Genomic DNA, 22,733 nt, shown 5'->3' on the forward strand with positions numbered 1-22,733 from the left:
CTTCCAAAAAATGCACCTTGTTCTTTTGTTTGAGTAGAGTAAAAATCGGCACAGATTAAAAAAAAATTTTTTTTTTCGCCCAGTAGTAAAAATATGGGTCTCAAGGGGTTAAATTCAATCACATAAATTGACTTGTAATTTTCTGTTGTTTGGATGTAAAGCATGGATTCTGTAGTAACCTTAATAGCCACTTGATGGCAGAAAGAATTTAACAACAGCATTTCAAGCAGTTGTCCAGTAACGAATAGTGACAAGACAAAACCTAAAAATGTTTCAAATTGCTTAGAATCCTCAAATACCAAAATATTTTGTCATAATTTCAACCTCATTTTAACAAAACTGCACCTACATATACTGTAATTGTCTCAAATATATGATATTAGAATAAATAAATAAATAAATAAAAATCACACTACAAGGGCAGCGCAAACGCAATAGTTGAAGACTCTCCATACCCACCCAGGCTAAATTTAGCCTGACCAGCACTTATAGACCCTATTTTATCAGTCCGGGTCACTTTGACAATACGTAATATGGACATAAGTTGCTACTTTCAACTAGCAGGCTTTTGAGGGTGCCATCTTGTTTTATCTTACATTTACCAATCAAGAGAGTCAACGAAAATATCCAAAGACAAAAATTTATATTAACCAGTCAATCAAAAGAGGAGCTAAGGCAGCACATATTTTTAAATGTAATTCCGTGAGAGCCATACAATATGTTTAAAACTAAAAATACAAGTAATGTGTGCATTTTATGTAATTTCAACACTTTTAAAGTACAATAAGTCACTGAATTCTTTTTAATACATTGTTATTCTGTTGCTAATCAATGAGTCATCAATGAGTATTTCTTACCACTAATGCGACTTCTGGTTTTGCTGATGGCTTTGTAGTCTGGTTGATACTTGGTGAGGTTAACCTTAATGCAGGTGTTGAGAAACTCGGATGTGTCTCTTTTCATGTTCACGGAGAAGCGCCACAAATCCTCTGTTTTTTTGCCCACCATGCAAGGAGCACCATCAGTGCACACCGAAACAAGTTTATTCATTGGTAGATTTTTTTTTCTTTCGCAAACTCATTGAAGGACTTGAATAAATCCTCCTCTCTATTGTCCCTTTCATAGTCAAAACCTTGCAATCACGCTGAACCGGGACAAATTGCTTACGTCTGTCGACTCATCCAAAGCGAGACAAAAAACCGTTCCACATTTACATCCTTCACTTATGTTGCCTCAATTTGATTTGACATCATGACAGTACGATCGTGAACAGTTCTTGCCAACAGGCATGTCTTTTAGCCGTATAATTATCTTGTCTTTATGCAAAAAGTCGTCAAAAAGTTCATTGGCAACATCAAGCATGAATGCATTGGCATACTCCCCATCTGTGAATGGCTTCCCGTTTCTCACAACTGCTAAAGCGCCAGCAAAGCTCGCCGAATTCCAGTCACCTTGTTCGTCCAGACACGGAGTTGCTGCTAACTAGCTTGATAGTATCTCTTGACATGCTTTCTTCCTGCTGTCCCCCGCAGGATATTTCGATGCAAATTTAGTATGGCGCTTTATATTTGACTTTTTTTGTAGATGCAATTTCATCATTGCATATTAGACACACCGCAGAACCTGCTCTCTCCACAAAGGCAAATTCTTCTGTCTATTCCTGCTGAAAAGTATGATCCTCGTCTGTTTTTCTTTTTGCCATCTTCTCAAAAGGATTTCTAAAATTAGCTGAAAATGCAGACAACGAAACTAAAAACGAGGGAAGTTTACTTCATGCACATGCACACATTGGCCACTATTTTATAAGATATGGCAACCCTTCTTGAACAGTGTCTCTGCCTCATCTGCGTTGCCTATGCAATTGCTAGATAGATAAATACCACTTTCCCAGTAAAATTACTGCGAACCGGCTTTCTAGTCACTGGTGACCGTCGCCGTTTCGCGCAATGCGCAAAGGAGTACAATAATACTTAAAAAAAAAAATTTAAATTTATTTATTTTAAGATTTTTCTGCGAGCCAGGTGCAGCCGTCAAAAAAGCCAGATCTGGCTCGCGGGCCATTGGTTCCCAACCCATGAACTTAAGTATACAAAGGATAATGTCAAATGCACTCTTGATAAATTCGATTTGAATAATAATAGTAATCTTTATTAACATTTTAGATGACATTGTTATGATTAAACATTATCATAAAATAATAATTTTAATGAAAATTTACCTATTAAGTTTTCATTCAAATATATTAGGGCTGTCAAAATTATCACGTTAGCGGGCGGTAATTAATTTTTTGAAATTAATCACATTTAAAATATTTGATGCATTTAACGAACATGCCCCGCTCAAACAGATTAAAATGACAGCACAGTGTCATTTCCACTTGTTACTTGTGTTTTTTGGTGTTTTGTCGCCATCTGCTGGCGCTTGGGTGCGACTGATTTTAAGGGTTTAAGCACCATGAGCATTGTGTAATTATTGACATCAACAATGGCGAGCTACTATTTCATTTTTTTTAATTGAAAATTTTACAAACTTTATTAAAATGACAACATTAAGAGGTGTTTTAATATAAAATTTCTATAACTTGTACTAACATTTATCTTTTAAGAACTACAAGTCTTTCTATTCATGGATCGCTTTAACAGAATGTTACTAATGTTAATGCCATCTTGTTGATTTATTGTTATAATAAACAAATACAGTACTTTTGTACAGTATGTTGAATGTTTATATCCGTCTTGTCTTATCTTTCCATTCCAAAATAATTTACAGAAAAATATGGCATATTTTATAGATGGTTTGAATTGCGATTAATTACAATTAATTTTTAAGCTGTGATTAAATCGATTTAAATTTTAATCGTTTGACAGCCCTGGTTATAATAAACAAATACAGTACCTATGTACAGTGTGTTGAATGTATATATCCGTCTTGTGTCTTATCTTTCCATTCCAACAATAATTTACAGAAAACTATGGCATATTTTATAGATGGTTTGAATTGCGATTAATTACGATTATTTAATTTTTAAGCTGTGATTAACTCGATTAAAAATTGTAATCGTTTGACAGCCCTAAAATATATCTGATACATCATAGTCAAATGACAAAGCATAATATAAATGGTAAGGCTGAATACAATATTGTTGATGTGACTTTTCACACACAAGGTAACACATTTGAAATCCCAAGGCAAAACCTGAGAAACACCGATAACCCAACACAGCAGCTGTCAGCGTACATTAGCTATCCGATTTGTCACTCTTCATCATCAGGCGACAGTTCCACTGAGAAAAGTGTGGACAAAACGTTTGCCCCTTTAAATCAAATCATTAAGCGGGATGTCGGCGTCATTAAACTTTTCATCAAGCCCAATTGTCTGCTGCGCAAACAACTCTGACATTGTTAGCATGGTCTGTGCACAAACAGTTTAGCGAAGAGAATGTGTTTGTCCTCTCATTGAGTTATTTTTGACCTTATTGTCTGCATTTTTATAACTGTGCAAATTATTTGTCTGGCTCGACTAACTTTAATATGACTTCATTCAGCTAGAGTTGCTTTTTATTTGGTCTTTAGTCTTAATGATTGGACAAGGGCAACAGACTTGAAGTACACTCTTGCCATTAAAGATTGAAGACATTTCTGTTGTCTCTTGGTCACTGGATCAGGTAACCGAAGACCCTATTAGCAGCCCGAGCTTTGTAATTGGTTCTCCGGTGTCACAGGTGCAACTAGACCCCAGCATGGGTTGAGTATGCTCAGGTGGGGGAACTGAGTACAGAGTCTTTATGGGCCCGCTTTGGGAGGAAATCTTCACATACAAGTTGTTAAAAAACTTATTACCGCAAAGTCATAATGCAGATTAATATTTAGCTTCACATTGCTGGTAGGAGACTAAAATTTAAAGGCAGACTTCACAGCGGAAGGGAATTGTAGGAGCTCTTCGGAAGACTGGATTTTATTAATTCGGTGCCATGGCGGCTCTTCTGGATCTTACGAGCTGCAGTTGTTTTCGGGTGAGAGTCACACAGCTTGTTATCTCTTTCTCTGTTTTCAGTCTTTTTTTAAGTGCCTAATGAAAACGCGATTTTCAGTGAATTGCTGGGGATGGGTTCCACAGAAAACAGCACAAATTCAGAAAATCATAAAACTTTTTCCAAGTCTACCTGCACACAGGTAGAAAATTTCATTCCCCTTTTATTGGCTCTTACTGCGCAGATAAGCAGTGAGCATATTCAGTAGATATCACGAACATTGCCAGAGTTCCAGACGGATTACCAAATTGTCATGAGAGTCAGTCTACATGAGTCTGTTCTCCCACTGATAATGCAGCGCCATCCGTCTGAATTTATGTCTTCCACTTCTTGTTCCGTTGCCTGATTTATACAATAATTCATTCACACAGTCTCTCTCCTCTCGTTGTTCATCCCTTTCCCTTTTTTTATACTCAATTTGTTATTACTACGAGGGGAATACTTACAGAGCAGCTCATCGGCGTCCATCACTTTTACACCTTTTGGCATTTTCCCTCCTTGAAAATGGAAGCGACAAAAATAACTGCAGTTGAGAACAGCTGGCAGCCATAAGCTGTGGTAATGCGGCAATGTGCTGAAACGCAGGCATGGTGAATCAAGAATGAGGACTAATGCAGAGGCACATAATTAAGTAGAAACATAGAATTGTGTACTGGTGTGCAGTTAATTGGAAAATGGAGGGGATGAGAGTTGGTTAATAACCCATTCGTTTTTCACCCAAAGTAATGAGGCGATAGATTGTTTTTAAAATGAAAGTAAACACCATCCATATTCCATGTCGCTGCATTCTTTCTAATAGTCACTCGCAAAAACCAACAAATTTTGTTCATTCGTCTTTTTTTTTTTTTTTTTTTTAACCCTTTAACACTGAACGTGTCGGCTGTGACACGTTTACACATATCATCTTTGAAGTAGGGGTACACGATATCCATTTTTTGAAACCGATACCGATATCGATAACTTCCTGCTCCTCAAAGCCGATACGGATATCGATAACCGATAATAAATATATAATTTTTTAATTGTATAACCTGAGTTTTTGAACAACTGGAGGTTTAAAAAAATAGTAGTGGATTCAACATAGATTTGCCTGTGATCTCATCAGATTTTTCATAATGACATGAACAAAACGGTGCGTTTCACTTCTGCACTGCCTGACAGCCAGCTAAGAATGAATGCACTTCCATGAACCACAAGGCTTGGTCTTTTCTTGCTTTTATGGGAAGACACTCGTCTTAATATTGTGAAAGTACAGCAGAAAAATACACATATTCAATACTCAATATACAACAAACTGCACAATACACTTATATACACAACTATTATATGTATAGCATAGCACACTAGCTTGAGCTACTAAAGCATTGGCTGGCTTCTATAACACAACTTATGAAGTTCTGTACATATGACCCTTCACCACAGAAGTACATATTTTGCACATCCATATATAGTAGTAAACATAAAATACTTACATATATTTCCGAGGCGGAAGCGTAACAGAAAGCATTCACGACTGTCAATGCTACCGCTAGACACTGCAATGTCTAAGTGATTGAACCAAACTACTGTAACAAAAAATAGGTGCATTGAATTATTCTGACCAGCAGGTGGGAGCAATGCCCCGCAAATGGTCAACTGATTTCCCATACTATTGTGTAAACTGCAAAGCCAGAACAGTACATATTATCGGTCCTATTATAAATGTTTTTGGATTTATCGGGATGACGTCATAATTCCTATTATCGGACCGATAATTATCATGCACCAGTATTTTGAAGCCTTGTTACGCTTTAATTTACGTCATCCGCGTGCCGCTCGTTGGTCTCGTTTGAAAGTGCGGAAGTTGAGTCCATGTACCTTTTTTAAGTCAATCATCAAAGTAAAACAGGAGATAATGTCATATGAGTTTTATAGTTTTATTGCTCTCATAAATAAAAATTAAAACACTGCATGGACTATGTATTTATGTCCATATTTCCATCATTTCTTGTCCTTTTTGAAAACCAAAAGCACCACGAAAAACTACATATCCCAGGAGCCATTGTGATGTCTCGAAGGAGGGACGTAATCTGAACATTTTTAATAAATTGCCGAGCGAGGCACCACCTAAGGAGAAGGAGGCAAGGTATCGAGCGATGGCTGGTTGGAGTGAGCGAGCGACTTTGAAATGTGCGGAATAAATCAAAAGCTAAATTTAGAGCAAGCTAATGCATTATTTCATCAACTGGAGGAAGAGGATGAGCCAGATTTGTTGTTGTTTTCTTCGGATGAGTCTGCGAGTGAGAAGTGACAGCAGCGCGCAAACGGCGGAAGAGTGGGTTGTGTGACATAGTGTGTCACATAAGCTGTGTCTTGTTCAAGGCTAAACTGGGTGGCATGCCTGAAAAAATTGAACTGAACTTGTTTATTGTCAATATTTTTGAAAATACTTTTATTCAATTTCATATTTTATTTTTTTTTCCACTATCAATCTTTACAATTTGTATACAGATATGTGTGTTCGAGAAGCTTGTTTGTATCGTATTTTTGGACTATAAGTCGCACTTGAGTATAAGTCGCACCAGCCATAAAATGCCCAACGAAGAGGGAAAAAAAACATATATAAGTCGCACCGGAGTATAAGTCGCATTTTGAGGGAAGTTTACTTGATAAAATCCAACACATAAAACAGATATGTCATCTTGAAAGGCAATTTAAAATAAAAATACAGTAGAGAACAACATGCTGAATAAGTGGTATGATAATGTTACATGATGCATGAACAACAAAATGTGAACGTGGCCGGTATGTTAACATAACATAGCTATTAAGAGTGATTCAGATAACTATGGCACAGAGAACATGCTAACAAGTTTGCCAAACAGTCACTGTCACTCCAAAACATCAAAATAACATGCGAAATGATATCATAATGTCTTAATAATTTCACACATAAGTCGCTCCAGAGTATAAGTCGTGCCCTCAGCCAAACTATCAAAAATACTACGACTTATTAGTCCGAAAAATACGGTATATACTTTTGATCAGGTGATGGGTGCCATACCTAACCTCACAAAGAGATATCCTCCAAACCCTTTTTGTGTTAGATGGTATATAATTATTTATATACTATTTTTCACTGTTGGTCTGCTGCATATATCCTGTTTTGACCATAGTATGTGGAAAGGACAAAAACGCGTATGACCAAACCTGCTGTTTCTGTTGAATTTTCAAATACAAAACTATTCAGTCTCATTTTTTACTGTTGAATGTTTATCGTAACAAGTTGAATAAATACGATCAAGCTTGAAAACTGTTCGTTGAGCATGTTTGGTTGTCAGTGGGACATCAATATTACAAATTTTGACCAAAATCAGGATTTTGTCCCAAATGTTGATTATAATTGGTCACTGACGAAAACAACAGTTTGGACATGAAAGTTATGGTATCCTGAAAAAGGGACCCAACCAAGCCATTTTGAATATTTTTTTTAAGAAGGCAACATCAAAGGCATGCAAATTCGGACAAAATAGGCTCAGGTGTTAAAGGGTTAACTATCATAACTGTACACAGTAACTGTAATGTCATGCAATTTTGCTGCATGATTTTTGCAATCCTTTATGCACTCAACTTTTCAGTTAAAGTGAATTTTAATTTCCTGAGTCACTGAGCTTTAAAGGAGACAGAAAAGTGGTAAAAAATGAGGATTTTAATGAGGATATTCTTCAAGTCAAAATATTCTCAATGCACCCTTGCATTATTTATTCATCCATTTTATTTTACAGCTTTTTGGTTCTAATTTTAATGTTATATCGTCTTATTTTGAGTGGTATTTTTTGCAGCACTTTGTTCTTAAAGTGTTTTATATATAAATAATTGTGTTTAGTTCAAGTCAAATATATTAATGTTTTACCTTCTCAGTTGATTAGACGGCTGTTGATGAGTTTTTCTTTTCACTATCTTTACTACTAATAACTCAATGGCTGCATTTGACAGCCAATTAATTAAAGGCATGTCTACCTTTACCACAACTAACACAAATGCTCTTTTTAATTTAGGTATTGCAGCCGTTATAAAAATGACAGTACTAATAATCATGAAAAAATACCGCTACAACCATGAATTTCAATAATCTTCCAGCATTGTTTACACCGAGTCAGACACTGATGTGACGCTGTTAGTACCTTTACTGCCAAATTAATAGGCAAACATCTGTCATTCTCTTTGCCGTGCGCAGTTAATGGGGAGCCGGAATCTGTGGCGACAATGTAATGTTCCCGCCAAGAAAAATGAGTGTGAATGTGTCAATATCTCTCCTTTTTGTGCCTCCGTTTCTGCGACGCTGCGTGAGTACACTTGCTAGTGTAACCCACAAGCTTAGAAAGCACACACCATATCATCACTGTTGATTGAATGGGTGTAAACATATAAAGCTTTAGTCACGCTTATTTGCAGCACTTTGCTATGCCACTCTGTTGGCGCACTCTGACGCCGGTTTTCCAGATGACTCATGCAGTTTCTTTATAAAACAGAACCAGAGGAGGGAATTTTATAAGTTGTGTCATAAATACGAGGCAAAGCAAATCATTTCCTTTTGCGAGATTAAAAACAAAAAAATCCACAGGAGACGCCGACAGGACCCATTTCTAACTAGATGATATACATACATCCACACACGCGCGCTACTCGTAGCGGCGCCCATTTGGCCCGGTGACGTCAATGATCTTAAGCACGTCGTGGGCTGTCTGAATGGTTCACCGGATATGTCATTGTTCCCTTTGGTTGAGAGCCTACTTTGATTGGATTCATTAATTCTGTCAGGAAAACAGCCTCGCCGTGATCACACGTCCCGAATCCCGTGCTTTGCAGGCATCCTAACTAGCAAGAGCGATGGTATTGGATTAGATTTTCAGAACAAACTATCATAGTTAGGGCTGAGTCACCTTGGCACAAGTTTTAATGAAGTCTGAAGTCCTAAAATTCAAGTTTCAAAATTCAAAACTAGGCATGTGCCGATTACCAGTTTCAAGGTATGCCGTGTTATGAAAACGTAAAGGTTTCAAAACCGCAAAAATTTTCCATCATACCGTCCCTAAGGCATTAGCTATTTTTAGGTCCCAAAAATGCATGGAGAAATCCCTCACTTGCAGCTGCAAGGCTAAACCCTCCTCCACCGGTTGTTGCTCAGTGTCAGTGAGTCAGCTGTGCTACATGATGGCTGGAGGAGGTGAAGAAAACTAAATTGCTCGCATGCGAATACTTTGGCTACAGAAAAGTTTCAGATGGAGGAAGGCCAACCGACATGTAAAAGTTTTTTGCGAAGCGTAGCTGCAGAGGAGGCAATACCTCCAATATGATTTCGCATTTATATACAATTAAAGGTTAGTAAACACTGCCATGAACGTTTCCCACCACAGCTACGAGAGTTAACTCCAGTGTGTTTAGTGTGTCCAGCGGTGGTAAAACGTGTTTTTTCTCTCTAGCAAATGTCTTACCATAACCATTACGCTCACCATAAGGACTGCATTTATTTTAATTTTATTTAGAACATTTTGTTATTATTTTTTTAAATTTATTAATTTACTAATGTTTTAAAAAATAAGAATATTGTTCAAAGGATTACAATTTTTTTTTTTTTTTAAACCAAGATACAGTGGGGCAAATAAGTATTTAGTCACCCACTAATTGTGCAAGTTCTCCCACTTGAAAATATTAGAGATGCCTGTAATTGTCAATAAGGGGAAACCTCAACCATGAGAGACAGAATGTGAAAAAAACCCCATAAAATCACATTGTTTGATTTTTAAAGAATTTATTTGCAAATCATGGTGGAAAATAAGTATTTGGTCAATACCAAAAGTTATTCTCATTACTTTGTTATGTACCCTTTGTTGGCAATAACGGAGGCCAAACGTTTTCTGTAACTCTTCACAAGCTTCTCACACACTGTTGCTGGTATTTTGGCCCATTCCTCCATGCAGATCTCCTCTAGAACAGTGATGTTTTGGGGCTGTCGTTGGGTAACACGGACTTTCAACTCTCTCCACAGATTTTCTATGGGGTTGAGATCTGGAGACTGGCTAGGCCACTCCAGGACCTTGAAATGCTTCTTACGAAGCCACTCCTTTCTTGCCCTGGCTGTATGTTTGGGATCATTGTCATGCTGAAAGACCCAGCCACGTCTCATCTTCAATGCCCTTGCTGATGGAAGGAGATTTTCACTCAAAATCTCTCGATACATGGCCCCATTCATTCTTTCCTTTTCACAGATCAGTCGTCCTGGTCCCTTTGCAGAAAAACGGCCCCAAAGCATAATGTTTCCACCCCCATGCTTCACAGTGGGTATGGTGTTCTTCGGATGAAATTCAGTATACTTTCTCCTCCAAACACGAGAACCTGTGTTTCTACCAAAAAGTTCTATTTTGGTTTCATCTGACCATAACACATTCTCCCAGTCCTCTTCTGGATCATCCAAATGCTCTCTAGCGAACCGCATATGGGCCTGGACGTGTACTTTCTTCAGCAGGGGGACACGTCTGGCAGTGCAGGATTTGAGTCCCTGCCGGCGCATTGTGTTACTGATAGTAGCCTTTGTTACTGTGGTCCCAGCTCTCTGTAGGTCATTCACTAGGTCCCCCCGTGTGGTTCTGGGATTTTTGCTCACCGTTCTTGTTATCATTTTGACACCACGGGGTGAGATCTTGCACGGAGCTCCAGATCGAGGGAGATTATCAGTGGTCTTGTATGTCTTCCATTTTCTAATAATTGCTCCCACAGTTGATTTCTTTACACCAAGCGTTTTACCTATTGCAGATTCGGTCTTCCCAGCCTGGTGCAGGTCTACAATTTTGTCTCTGGTGTCCTTCGACAGCTCTTGGGTCTTGGCCATAGTGGAGCTTGGAGTGCGACTGACTGAAATTGTGGACAGGTGTCTTTTATACCGAAAATGAGTTAAAACAGGTGCCATTAATACAGTTAACGAGTGGAGCCTCGTTAGACCTCGTTAGAAGAAGTTAGACCTCTTTGACAGCCAGAATCTTGCTTGTTTGTAGGTGACCAAAAACGTATTTTCACCTCTAATTTGGAAATAAATTCTTTAAAAATCAAACAATGTGCGTTTCTGTTTTTTTCCCCACATTCTGTCTCTCATGGTTGAGGTTTACCCATGTTGACAATTACAGGCCTCTCTAATCTTTTCAAGTAGGAGAACTTGCACAATTGGTGGTTGACTAAATACTTATTTGCCCCACTGTATCTCAAAGTACCACATTTTAGAGCTGTAATATCAATACCGTGATATTTTGGCTTAAGGAACTGTTGCACAAAGTCGCAAAAAAAAAAAAAAAAAAAGACAGTTTGTGACTCACAACTGCTCACTGAGTGATCTGATCTCCTGACTCACTGCCATGGGAAATACCAATGCTCCTTCAGGTTGTGAGGCGCCCGTATATTATATTCTGCTGTAGCACTTTTATTATATTATAGAAGCATAGTGTGTAAGTCTAAGAAGAAGCGGATTGTGGGGAAAAAAGGGGACGTTTGTAACAATGAAGAACGTTCCCTGACAAACTGACACTGACAGAAAGTTCGAGGGTCAGGGAAAGTAATACAGTTTTATACTCAGACACTGAAAGGGAAAAATATGTGGTTAGGGTTTGAAATGCATCTTTGTTATGCTCGCCGTGGAACCTTTCTGACACAGGTTGCACTTTTGAGAGTGATTCCGAACCCCAGTGTAATATACTATGAGAAATCATCAGGTGTGGCTCATAATAGGTTTCAATTTAACTTAATTGGTTGAAAATTATAATTCATTTACTACAATATCCCATTGATTAGTCAATGTTGGGCTGTGAAATGATTACTGAAATGTAGGGGTGCACGATATCCATTTTTAAAAAACCGATACCGATAACTTCCTACTCCTCAAAGCCGATACCGATACAGATAACCGATAATAAATATATAATTTTTTAAATGTATAACCTGAGTTTTTGAACACCTGGAGGTTTAAAAAAATATAGTGGTGGATTCAACATAGATTTGCCTTTGATCTCATCAGATTTTTTCATAATGACATGAACAAAACACTGCGTTTCACTTCTGCACTGCCCGACAGCTAGCTAAGAATAAATGCACTTCCATAAACCACAAGGCTTGGTCTTTTCTTGCTTTTATGGGAAGACACTTGTCTAAATATTGTGAAAGTACAACAGAAAAATACACATATTCATTACTCAATATACAACAAACTGCACAATACACTTATATACACAACTATTATATGTATAGCATAGCACACTAGCTTGAGCTACTAAAGCATTGGCTGGCTTCTATAACACAACTTATGAAGTTCTGTACATATGACCCTTCACCACAGAAGTAAACATATTTTGCACATCCATATGTAATAGTAAACATAAAATACTTACATATATTTCCGAGGCGGAAATGTACCAGAAAGCATTCACGACTGTCAATGCTACCGCTAGACACCGCATTGTGTAAGTGATTGAATCAAACTACTGCAACAAAAAATGGGTGCATTGAATGATTCTGACCAGCTGGTGGGAGCAATGCCCCGCAAATGATCAACTGATTTCCCATACTATTGTGTAAACTGCAAAGCCAGAACAGTACATATTATCGGTCCTATTATTGATGTCATTGGATTTCTCGGGCTGACGTCATAATTCCTATTATCGGACCAATAATTATCGGACCAATAATTATCGTGCACCAGTACTGAAATACTAAGAGATATTTAGCTTCAACATAAAATTTTACATATTTTTTTTCCAGGCGTGTCTATTATTTACATTTTCTGGCAATTCAGCCTTGAGCCCAAATTCAACTGTACATACTTTTTTGGACCTTTTTATTGGGGCCTGTGCTAGGCATACTGAAAGTTTGGGAAACACAGCCTTAAAGTTGATATATCCCCCTCTAAATATTTCCAATGTGGCCTTCTCATTTAAGGTAATGGCATTGAGAACTACAGTAGGCGGCTCATTAAATAAAGCTATTCACGACAACAACGAGGTGACACAAAATGGGCCTGGTGGGTTTGCGGGTGTCGTTAAGAACGCCAAGCCACTTAATTCTCTGATTATAGTAATTAAAAGTTGACCTGGTTGTTATAGCGACCCATCAGCATCCAGTTCTAATAACGCCAGTTGGGCTTTGCCTGATAGGGGTTCCTGTTGAGTCTTAATTGAAATGTCAGCCTTTGTCTAGTTTAAGTGCACTTCAGAACAGGGCAGATGTTGAGCGGCACACAGTCATCTAATTCGGGGCTCGGCTGTTCCATCGAGCCGCCAATTTCCAGTGGCCTCAATTGAAACAGGATACAGGAGTGCAGCCTCAAGGCCTCGGCAGCATTAGCTCCGTGATTACTTGCGTAATTAGGCTGAAGATATGTGTGGAGCCATGGAAGGACAGACAGCCGACGGGAACCCCTCCAAACGGTTTTCTCCCTTTCATTTCTTGCCTCTTACCTTTGTGGTCTTACCGTTCCTTTCGTTTGCAGTCATTACAGCATCGTCGTCTTTCCTCACGGGGGTAATGGGAAGCAGGACCACAAACGTCGGGTGGAAGATTCCTGCGGCTACTTGGCCAGAGACTCCCAATTAAATTTGATGAGCTCAAGTTACTTATACGGCGCGGGTGTGCCGCCAAAGTGCTTAAGAAAACTTTCAGCGCTGATTTAGTTCACAAATCCAGACTCGGCCGTCCAAGATCAACACACGAGCGCTGGTGTACTGTGGATTTTCAAATTTGCATTTAGCTTATCCTCATCCACCGCGAGGAAGAGTTATGCAATGCAATAATGCGCTTGGAATATGAAGTTGCTGCTGCAAAAAAAAAAAAGAAAAACTGCAGTTTTAGTCATTTTGCTTTTATGACTTAATTAGATGTGAGATGTTATAATTTGTTACCAGGACTTTCGAGTGGTTTGACTTACTTTAGGTGCAAGTTACAAGACATTGTTTGGTTGCACTTTACTTTAAAAAAACAAACAAAAAAAACATATGTCATAAAGATATCTCAAAAAAACATTATTGGATAATATGTATGTGTGTATGTATGTGTATATATATATATATATATATATATATATATATATATATATATATATATATATATACATATGGTGGAAAAAACTCAGGTGACTTGAAGTTCTGCTCTGAGACCCCCAATTTGGCCAAATTTCGAAAATGTCTTATATGCATGTGTGATACATCACTGGAAAGCTTAAAATCTATATTTTCTGGGGGGAGAAAAATTTTGAACAGGAGGGCATTTAAAAAAAAAAAAAAAAATTAAACAGCAAGAGGTGGAGGTGAGAGCACGCGAGAGCAGAATTAAAGACGCCATGACTTTAACGAGATATTATTGCGTACTTACCTTGTTTCGATCCAAAAACTCCATGTAGCATGTATCACTGAGTGTCAAGACACAGCTCTGAATGGCCACAGCTGGATTTTTTTGAGGATTTTATGGGTGAAACAAGGTTAATATAAACAAGGGTCGCGATGCAGAAATCAGACATCAAGGAGTGGTCGAGATTTTCTATTTCATATATTTATCCCTTTTAAAGTTTTTCAATTTTTTTGGTTTGGATTGATTATTTATCATCTAACATATTGGAGAAAATGCGACAGTAACAAAAAAAAAAAAAAAAAAAATACAATCAAGCGATAGTTATGAGGTAGATATTCGTGACTTTTTTACAAACGCCATTTTTTTCATTGTGACGTAATTTGTTTAAAAGTTTAAAATATGTAAGTGAATATTTTTATTAAAGAATTTCTTTTTTAAACAAAATATTAGACATCAATTAATGATTATAAGCTGAAAATGACAGCCATTTTAAACAGATATAATTAATTACCTTCGTTTTATGGCTGGGTTAAAACAAAAGCGGTTGCACGACGTCTGTAAACGGGTTTCCAGGGTTAAACGGACAAATTAAAAACAGTTCGGGGCCTTAATGCGCCATGAATCTGCTATGGCAGCATATAGACATTGTTCTATCAAACACAACAGTTCTTTTGGCTTGAAATACAGTGGTTTATTTTAAAGGGGAGTGCAAGAGCAGAAACTGTTTTTTCAGCCTTGTCTGTGTTTTCTGCCCTATATGTATATCATTTCATGGGACAACACTGACAAAATGACACTTTTACACAATGAAAAGTAGTCTGTGTGCAGCGTGTATAATAGTGTTAATTTATTTTCCCCTCAAAATATAGCCATTAATATCCAAACCCCTGACAACAAAAGTGAGTACACCCCTTAGAAACTACGTACATCCCTAAATGTCCAAATTGAGTAGTGCTTGTCATTTTGCCTCCAAAATGTCATGTGACTTGTTACAAGACAGCTGTCAGCATTGCTGCAGAGACTGAAGAGGTGGTGGGTCAGCCTGTTAGTGCTCAGACCATACGCCGCACTCTACATCAAATAGGTGTGCATGGCTGTCACCCCAGGAGGAAGCGTCTTCTGAAGACGGTACACAATAAAGCCCGCAAACAGTTTGCTGAAGACATGTCTACAAAGCACATGGAATGCTGGAACCATGTCCTATGGTCTGATGAGACAGGCGGGCTTTCTTGTGTGCCATCTTCAGAAGAGGTGGACTTTTTTTTTTAAGGTAGACTGACAACTCTGAGTGTTATATTTATTGCTGATTCTCAGGGGTACAAATATTTATGAACTCCAGTAAATTACAAATAACTTAAAAACAACAATAACTTAAATACAATGTGATTTCTGGATTTTTTTTTTAGATGAAGCCTCTATGATTGGAAATGCATCTATGATTGAAATTTTGGACCATTACCTGTTTTGTAAGTGAGTGAACTTGCAAAATCACAAGGGGTGCAAATACTTCTAGTCCTCACTGTATATGGCGGAAAACACTCGGGTGACTTGAAGTTCCGCTCTGAGACCCCCAATTTAGCCAACTTTCAAAATATTCAGATATGTATGTGTGATACATCATTGGAAAACTTAAAATCTCAAATTTCTGGGGGAAGAAACATTTTGAATAGGAAGGCATTTAAAAAAAAAAAAAAAAAAAAAAAAAAATTTAAACAGCAGAACCCTATCGGGAGGTGAGGGCACGCGAGAGCAGAATTACAGACGCCATGACTTTAACGAGATATTATCGTGTACTTACCTTGTTTCGATCCAAAATATCCATGTAGCATGTAGAGTGTCAAGACACAGCTGTAAATGGCCACAGCTCGATTTTTGGGGGATTTTATGGGTGAAACATGGTAATACAACAAGGGTCGCGATGCAGAAATCGCAGAAATCAAGGAGTGGTTGAGATTTTCTTTTTCCTATATTTACCCTTTTAAATGTTTTTTTTTTTTTCAATTTTTCTTTGTATGGATTGATTATCATCTTACATATCGGAGAAAATGTGACAGTAACAAAAAAAAAAAATGCAATTAAGCAATATTTATGAGGTAGATCTGTGACTTTTTTTACGGATGCCATTTTTTTCATTGTGACATCATTTGTTTGAAAGTTTAAAATATGTGAGTGATAATTTTTTAAAGTCTTTTTTTTTTTTTTAAACAAAATATGAGACATCAATTAATGATTATATGCTAAAAACGACATACATTTTGAATAATAAATATATCATTACCTACGTTTTATGGCTGGGTTGAAACAAGCGGTTGCGCAGTGTCTGTAAACAGGGGTTTTCTGGGTAAAACGAATAAAAATAGTTCGGGGGTTTCATGAATCTGCTATGGCAGCATATAGACACATTGTTCTATCAAACACAACAGTTGTTTTGGCTTAAAATACAGCAGTTTCTTTTAAAGAGGAGTGCAAGAGCAGAAACTGCTTTTTCAGTCTTGGCTGTGTTTCCTGCTATATATTTAAATTAGATGTACAGAATCTAACAGTGTATCATGACAAATTCATTTCAAGTTAGTTGTATTGAGTTCATTTTGTCTACACTTATAGATTAGTTGATTTTTTTTCTTTTATCAAGAACAATTATTTTAGCTTGTTTTAATTACCTGACATGAGTCATCCGCACTGAAGAAAACAAACATCAGCGCTGGATCAGGGAGGCCATTAAGATCCGCAAGCAGGGCCCGAGGACCATCAACAGGGACGAGGGGGTTTACACGCTCTCTACTACCTGGCCCAGGATTCTTGAAGAGTGAATGGTCAGCAGAGGGCGTGGATGAAGGCCTGACTCGCCTCTCAGATTGACAGGCGAGTCAGGCCTTCATCCATCAGCTGATAAAGACGCGTCACACCAACACTAGTGACTCTCTGATGAAGGCGGAAGTGTTTGCTGAAACATATCTGGTAATTAAAACAACCTAAAACAAATGTCTGTGATCAAAGAAAAAAAAATCAACTAATTCAAGTTGTTATGGTTTTTGCGGCTTGGCTGGGTTAGTAAAGTTCATTGAGACCATACGCCGTTAATTTTTCAAATGAATCAAAATCAAATCAATGAAATCAATGAATTTCAAAATTAAAAAAAATCGTCTGAAATGTCAAAAAAGTGGTTTGTAGAAAGCTGGTATCTAAAAAATCATGGACAGTTACTTTTTACTGTCGATGTCACGTTAATACCGCCTGGTAATTTACATCAAGATATATTCTTTACACTAGCTGAATTAGTATTACTCTTGATGAATTTCTCTTTTGCTAATTAATCGAATTCCATCAGCGTTCATAACTCAAATTAGTATTACTCTTGATGAATTTCTCTTTTGCTAATTAATCCAATTCCATCAGCGTTCATAACTCACCTTACTCTGCCAACTGTGTTCATTCTTAAATTGGCCACACTGTGGCAGCATAATGCCACTAATCAGAAGTCCTCCGCTTGCCGGGTCATCGCAGTGGTTTGCTATTCATGTGCGTTAGACCCATTACCAGAATGGCAGTGAAGGTTTCTCTCTGGTGGCTCATTCATCCTGAGGTGACTAACAGCTAGACAGCCCCCATGTGCCATCTGAGACAAAGATTAGCTGTGGAGACATTCATTATCTGTGCACACTTTTACTGCAGTGCACAGCAGCCTGCAAAAACACGGCAGAGATAGAAACTAGAACCTTGGCCACTTTGCAAGATTAAAAAAAAAAAGTGATGTAATATATTTTTCTGCACTCAGCATTGCTAGGTTTTTAGATTTGGGGTTGTGAACTGGTGGCTCAGCAGGATGAGAACCACGCTGTGGGGAAGGCTCCTATGCAACAGAAATAGAAAAAAGATCGTTGGCTGTCATTGACGGCGATAGAGATCTTCTTTATTTGAACTGGGAGGACTTGCAGTGAGTGATGGCGTGCGATGATGCACTGCTGACCAGCTCCTAATTAATGAATGCATTTCAGGGATTCCCCTATATTCAACAGATTGTGGCGCACCGCCACACTAAAATGAAAGCCGCCACGCCTGGCAAACGAGATGTATTTTATTTATTTATTTAAATAAAAAAAATTTTTTTAAGGCCGCTTCAAACTAGCGGCAGCCGAGTGGGAGGAGTTCAGCGGACACCTATTCATTGTATATTGTAGCCTAATGTTCGTAACTATGCAGGCCCCCCCTTAAGAGACGCAAGGGGAACGAGTAGGAAGAATGGGAGAACGAGCGAGATAGCGAGAGATAGCGGTCGCATGTCGTAGCAGCCCGCTGTTATTTTGTTATTGTTTTTCTTTATTATTGTTACCACAATAAAGTGGGTAAGCAAATACAGACTTCTCTCCTTCTTGCCCATATCCGGGGCATTACAATAATTTGGATCGGACTTTTCGGCGAAAGTGAGCGGTGGACTGCCGTCTTGGACGGAAAGCAAACTTTGACTAACTTGCGCTGAGAGACTGCGGAGAGGCGGGGCCCAAAATAAAGCCTTGCTCTATTTTCAGAGCGTTGGTCACAGTAAACGATTTATCAGTTCAAGCAGAGTAAAATGATACATATTCACGGTACAAGAACGTCCTTTCTGGTTCCATCGATTGGTAAGAAAAGGCTGTTTGTACGAGTGACGTGTGGGCGCTCCCGTCAGGGGGGACATTTCACGTGGAGTGGCTATTTTTCGGCACAACACCGGCGCGCCAACTTCAGACAATTACGGCTGACGAAACTTTGATATATGCGCCCCCCCACCCAAATTTCGCGAGCTCTGGGACACTCGAAAAATGACTCTCATACCTCTCCTTGCTAAGTTAATGGTACCTCGACGTGCCTTTGTGTGGAAATTTTGTTTACGAACAACGGGGAAAAAACTATTCACCTTCTCACCGAATCAAGTAAAACTCTTTACACGGCTATTAGAATTCCCCCAGTGCTCTCAATGGGTCAGTTGACAGAAGGACTGTTATTGTTGTGGTAATGTAGTACTTATGAGGGTCAAATAAAAGGAAAAAGGAGGACTACGACGGTGGTCTGCTACCCGCGGCTCTCGGGCCGCATGCGGCTCTTTAGCGATGCTTCGGAGCTTTTTTTTTTTTTTTTTTTTTTTTAAATGGAAAAAGATGGGGGAGGGAAATATATTTTTTTGTTTTAATAGGATTTCTAGGAGGACAAACATGACACAAACATTCTTTCAATTCATTAATATTGTAATGAAGTTAAACTTGTGGTGGCATAGTACAACAGAGTAGTCACGTGGTGCGTCATTCCTTATAGGATCCACTGCAGGGAAAATAAACATTTAATCATGAAGGCTAATTACGTATTTCTAGCCAACTTAGTCATTTCTATAGTAGGCTAATATAGCTAGTATCGATAATTATAAGGCTTGTACAAGGCTTTTAATTTTTTGTGGCTCCAGACATACTGTATCAGGTTTTTTTTTTTGTTTTTTTGGGGGTCAAATATGGCTCTTTCAACAGTTTGGGTTGCCAACCCTGAGTCACTACGAGATGTAAGTCGTACTATTGCCACGAGAAAAAAAGTCGCATTAGTACATCGGGTAACGTAGCTGTAATCAGCTACGCATTTTACATACATGTACTGTAGCTGAGAGGTACAACATTAGCCTGGCTAATGAAATATTTCAAATATATCTTTGTTATGGTTCTTATTGGGGGAAAAAATGAAGAAAAAAAAATTCGCTGTGGCACGACATGGTGAGGCTGTCCAACTCCGATGCAGCCCACCACCACAGCTTCAAAAAATCCTAGGGGAAACACTGCATTTAGCTTCCTTGTAATGAAGAGAACGGAGTGTGCTCAATTTTTTAATTTGGCAACTCGACCTTTGGAATAACCTATAAAAGAAGTAAACAAAGCTGATTTTCTGAGATGCTTTGAAAACAAATGTTACCACCACTTTGGCTTTAGAATAAAAGCTTCTAAATAAAAGTCTCGCAGTTTTTCAGAATAAAAAATGGCTGCGGCACTCTAAGTAGGTATTGTTGTTGTGTTATTGTCACTTGGTAATATTACAAATTTAAATATTCTAAATTAGCACGTGTGACATAGCTAGCAGAAACACTGGGGAGAAAAGACATCCTATTAAGTTTATTTTTGAAGTTTATTTCTATGAATTTGGTTCAAAATTTTAATTACAAACTATAAAATGAACTACCGTAAATTTCGAATTATAAGCCACTACTTTTTTCCTTCATTTTGAATCCTGCGGCTTACAGTCCAGTGCAGCTTACTTGTTGATTTATTTGGGTTAATAGGTAACACTGTATTTGACAGTTGCATCATAAGACTGTCATAAGACCGTCATAATTATGACATGACACTATCATGGACATTGCTGAATGCTTCCGACTGAAGTGTCATCTGGCAAATTATGTTACTAACTAAATTTATGTCCAGTTTGGATCTTTTACATCCATTTAAAAGTGAGATAATTTGCCAGATAACACTAAATGACATCTGTTACAAGCATTCATTAATGCTCATGACAGTGTCATGTCACAATTATGATTGTCTAATGACACTTATGGCACCACTGTCAAGTAAAGTGTTACCAAATAGTATAATTAGCATTTAATGAAACAACTGGAACAGTAACTGAAGAAATAATTAGCACATAACATGAACTTTGATTGTTATTTACATCTTTAGCGCTGCAATGCATGCTAGGAGGTATGTTGGACAACAACAGTGTTGACAGCAGGTGGCAGCAGAGGTTGACTGTCTCCCCCAAGGGAGCAGTTATGGCCAAATGAAGCTTCTCGGAGCAATGATGGTGGTTCATTTGGTCTTATGACAGTCGTATGTTGCCGCTGTCAAATAAAGTGTTTTCGGTTAATATCTTTTGGTGTAAGTATCCTATAATACAGTAAGGAGAGCTGTGGCTCATAGTCCAGTGCGGCTTATCTGTGAACAAATGTCGTTTTTATCCCAAATTTGGTGGATGGCGGCTCATAGTCAGGTGCGCCTTATAGTGTGAAAATGCATTAAAAAACAGTAGTTAATTTTGAAATGTGTGACGTAAACCTTGAGCTAGTTTGCGTCGAAAATGAACTTTCTCAACACTGCTGGTTGTTAATGGCAACCGGGAAAACATTGTGTTGACCTGCCGCCTCTTGTTCCAGCTCTCTGTCATCATCCAGCTTTCTGCCTCCGCTTGCAATCGTTGCTTTTACTGACATGGGAGCTCTTGCGGCGGATTACGGAGTCAGGAGTCCACTAATGACAATCTAGTAGTATTTCTCCCCCTCTTCTTCATCATTAAATAATCATGGCTTAGACACCAGGACAGCCTTCAGTTGATTCTCACAGGAATTAAGGGTACTTTTTGACTAATACCTGGAGGAAACCCACTCAATTGCTTGGCACCCTTGGAATTAAGTTTATAAGATAACACAGCGTCAGTCGGGAACTGATAACATTTTTTGGGTTACTGGTCAAAAATAGAGTGTCCCGTAAAGAGCGCAATGTGCGCTTCAGCACGCTGTGTGGAACACGCAGCCTCTCAGCAGCTGTTGGTGGCTTTTGATGAAGGGGGCTCTCGGCAAGCCCTTTTCCAAACAGAGGCTGACACTCGGGCTATGCGAGGGCATTTCGCATGCCTACGAGCTCGCCGACTTAGACCCCGCGGAGCCACTTGAGCACACTCTGTCCCGTTTTAGAGGCTCTGTCTGTCGGCTCCAGCGTCACCAGAAGATACCTGTTTGAACTTCAGCACCCACTTCGGGATATGAAGTATGGCTGGATCATCTTCGCTGTCTGTAGTGGCTTAGAGGAAATAACAAACAAGCATGTCCACAAACTATAAGACGATATATTCATAAGCATATTTTCTTTGTCATCTGCAAAAAATGAGACTTACGCTTTTATTACGTCTGACAGATTCACTTAGTAGTTTTGAACTCTTTGCATGAGTCTGATTATTCTGGAGTTGCAATACAAGTTTGAATTTTTCAATGTAATGGCATTTCTGTTCAATCCAAGACATGAGTGGTTTTAATGAATTTGAATTTTTAAATCATATACTAACAAATTTCTCTTTTTAAATAAAGAACACTTGTCATGTTATCTGAATCAACTCAAATTTCTTCCTAGAAACAGAAGTTGTATTCTTTGAAAGAGTAAAGATATATTTTTTTGTTCAGGCCTAAAGGCGTAATCTTTCAAGGATAAAGTACCGTATTTTTCGGACTATAAGTCACATTTTTTTTCATATTTTGGTTGGGGGTGCGACTTATACTCAGGAGCGACTTATGTGTGAACTTATTAACACATTATGATATAATTTCACATGTTGGTGTTTTGGA

General features: G+C 38.3%; 1 protein-coding gene across 3 annotated transcripts in view; it reads left to right on the forward strand.

Annotated features, from left to right (window-relative positions):
* The window catches only part of ankfn1b (ankyrin repeat and fibronectin type III domain containing 1b), a 257,863-nt gene that overhangs the window by 40,121 nt on the left and 195,009 nt on the right, over window positions 1-22,733 (forward strand). The gene's annotated exons all lie outside the window — the stretch shown is intronic.

The sequence above is a fragment of the Corythoichthys intestinalis genome, chromosome 21 (assembly GCF_030265065.1).
Source record: "Corythoichthys intestinalis isolate RoL2023-P3 chromosome 21, ASM3026506v1, whole genome shotgun sequence".
In the NCBI taxonomy this organism is placed as follows: Eukaryota; Metazoa; Chordata; class Actinopteri; order Syngnathiformes; family Syngnathidae; genus Corythoichthys; species Corythoichthys intestinalis.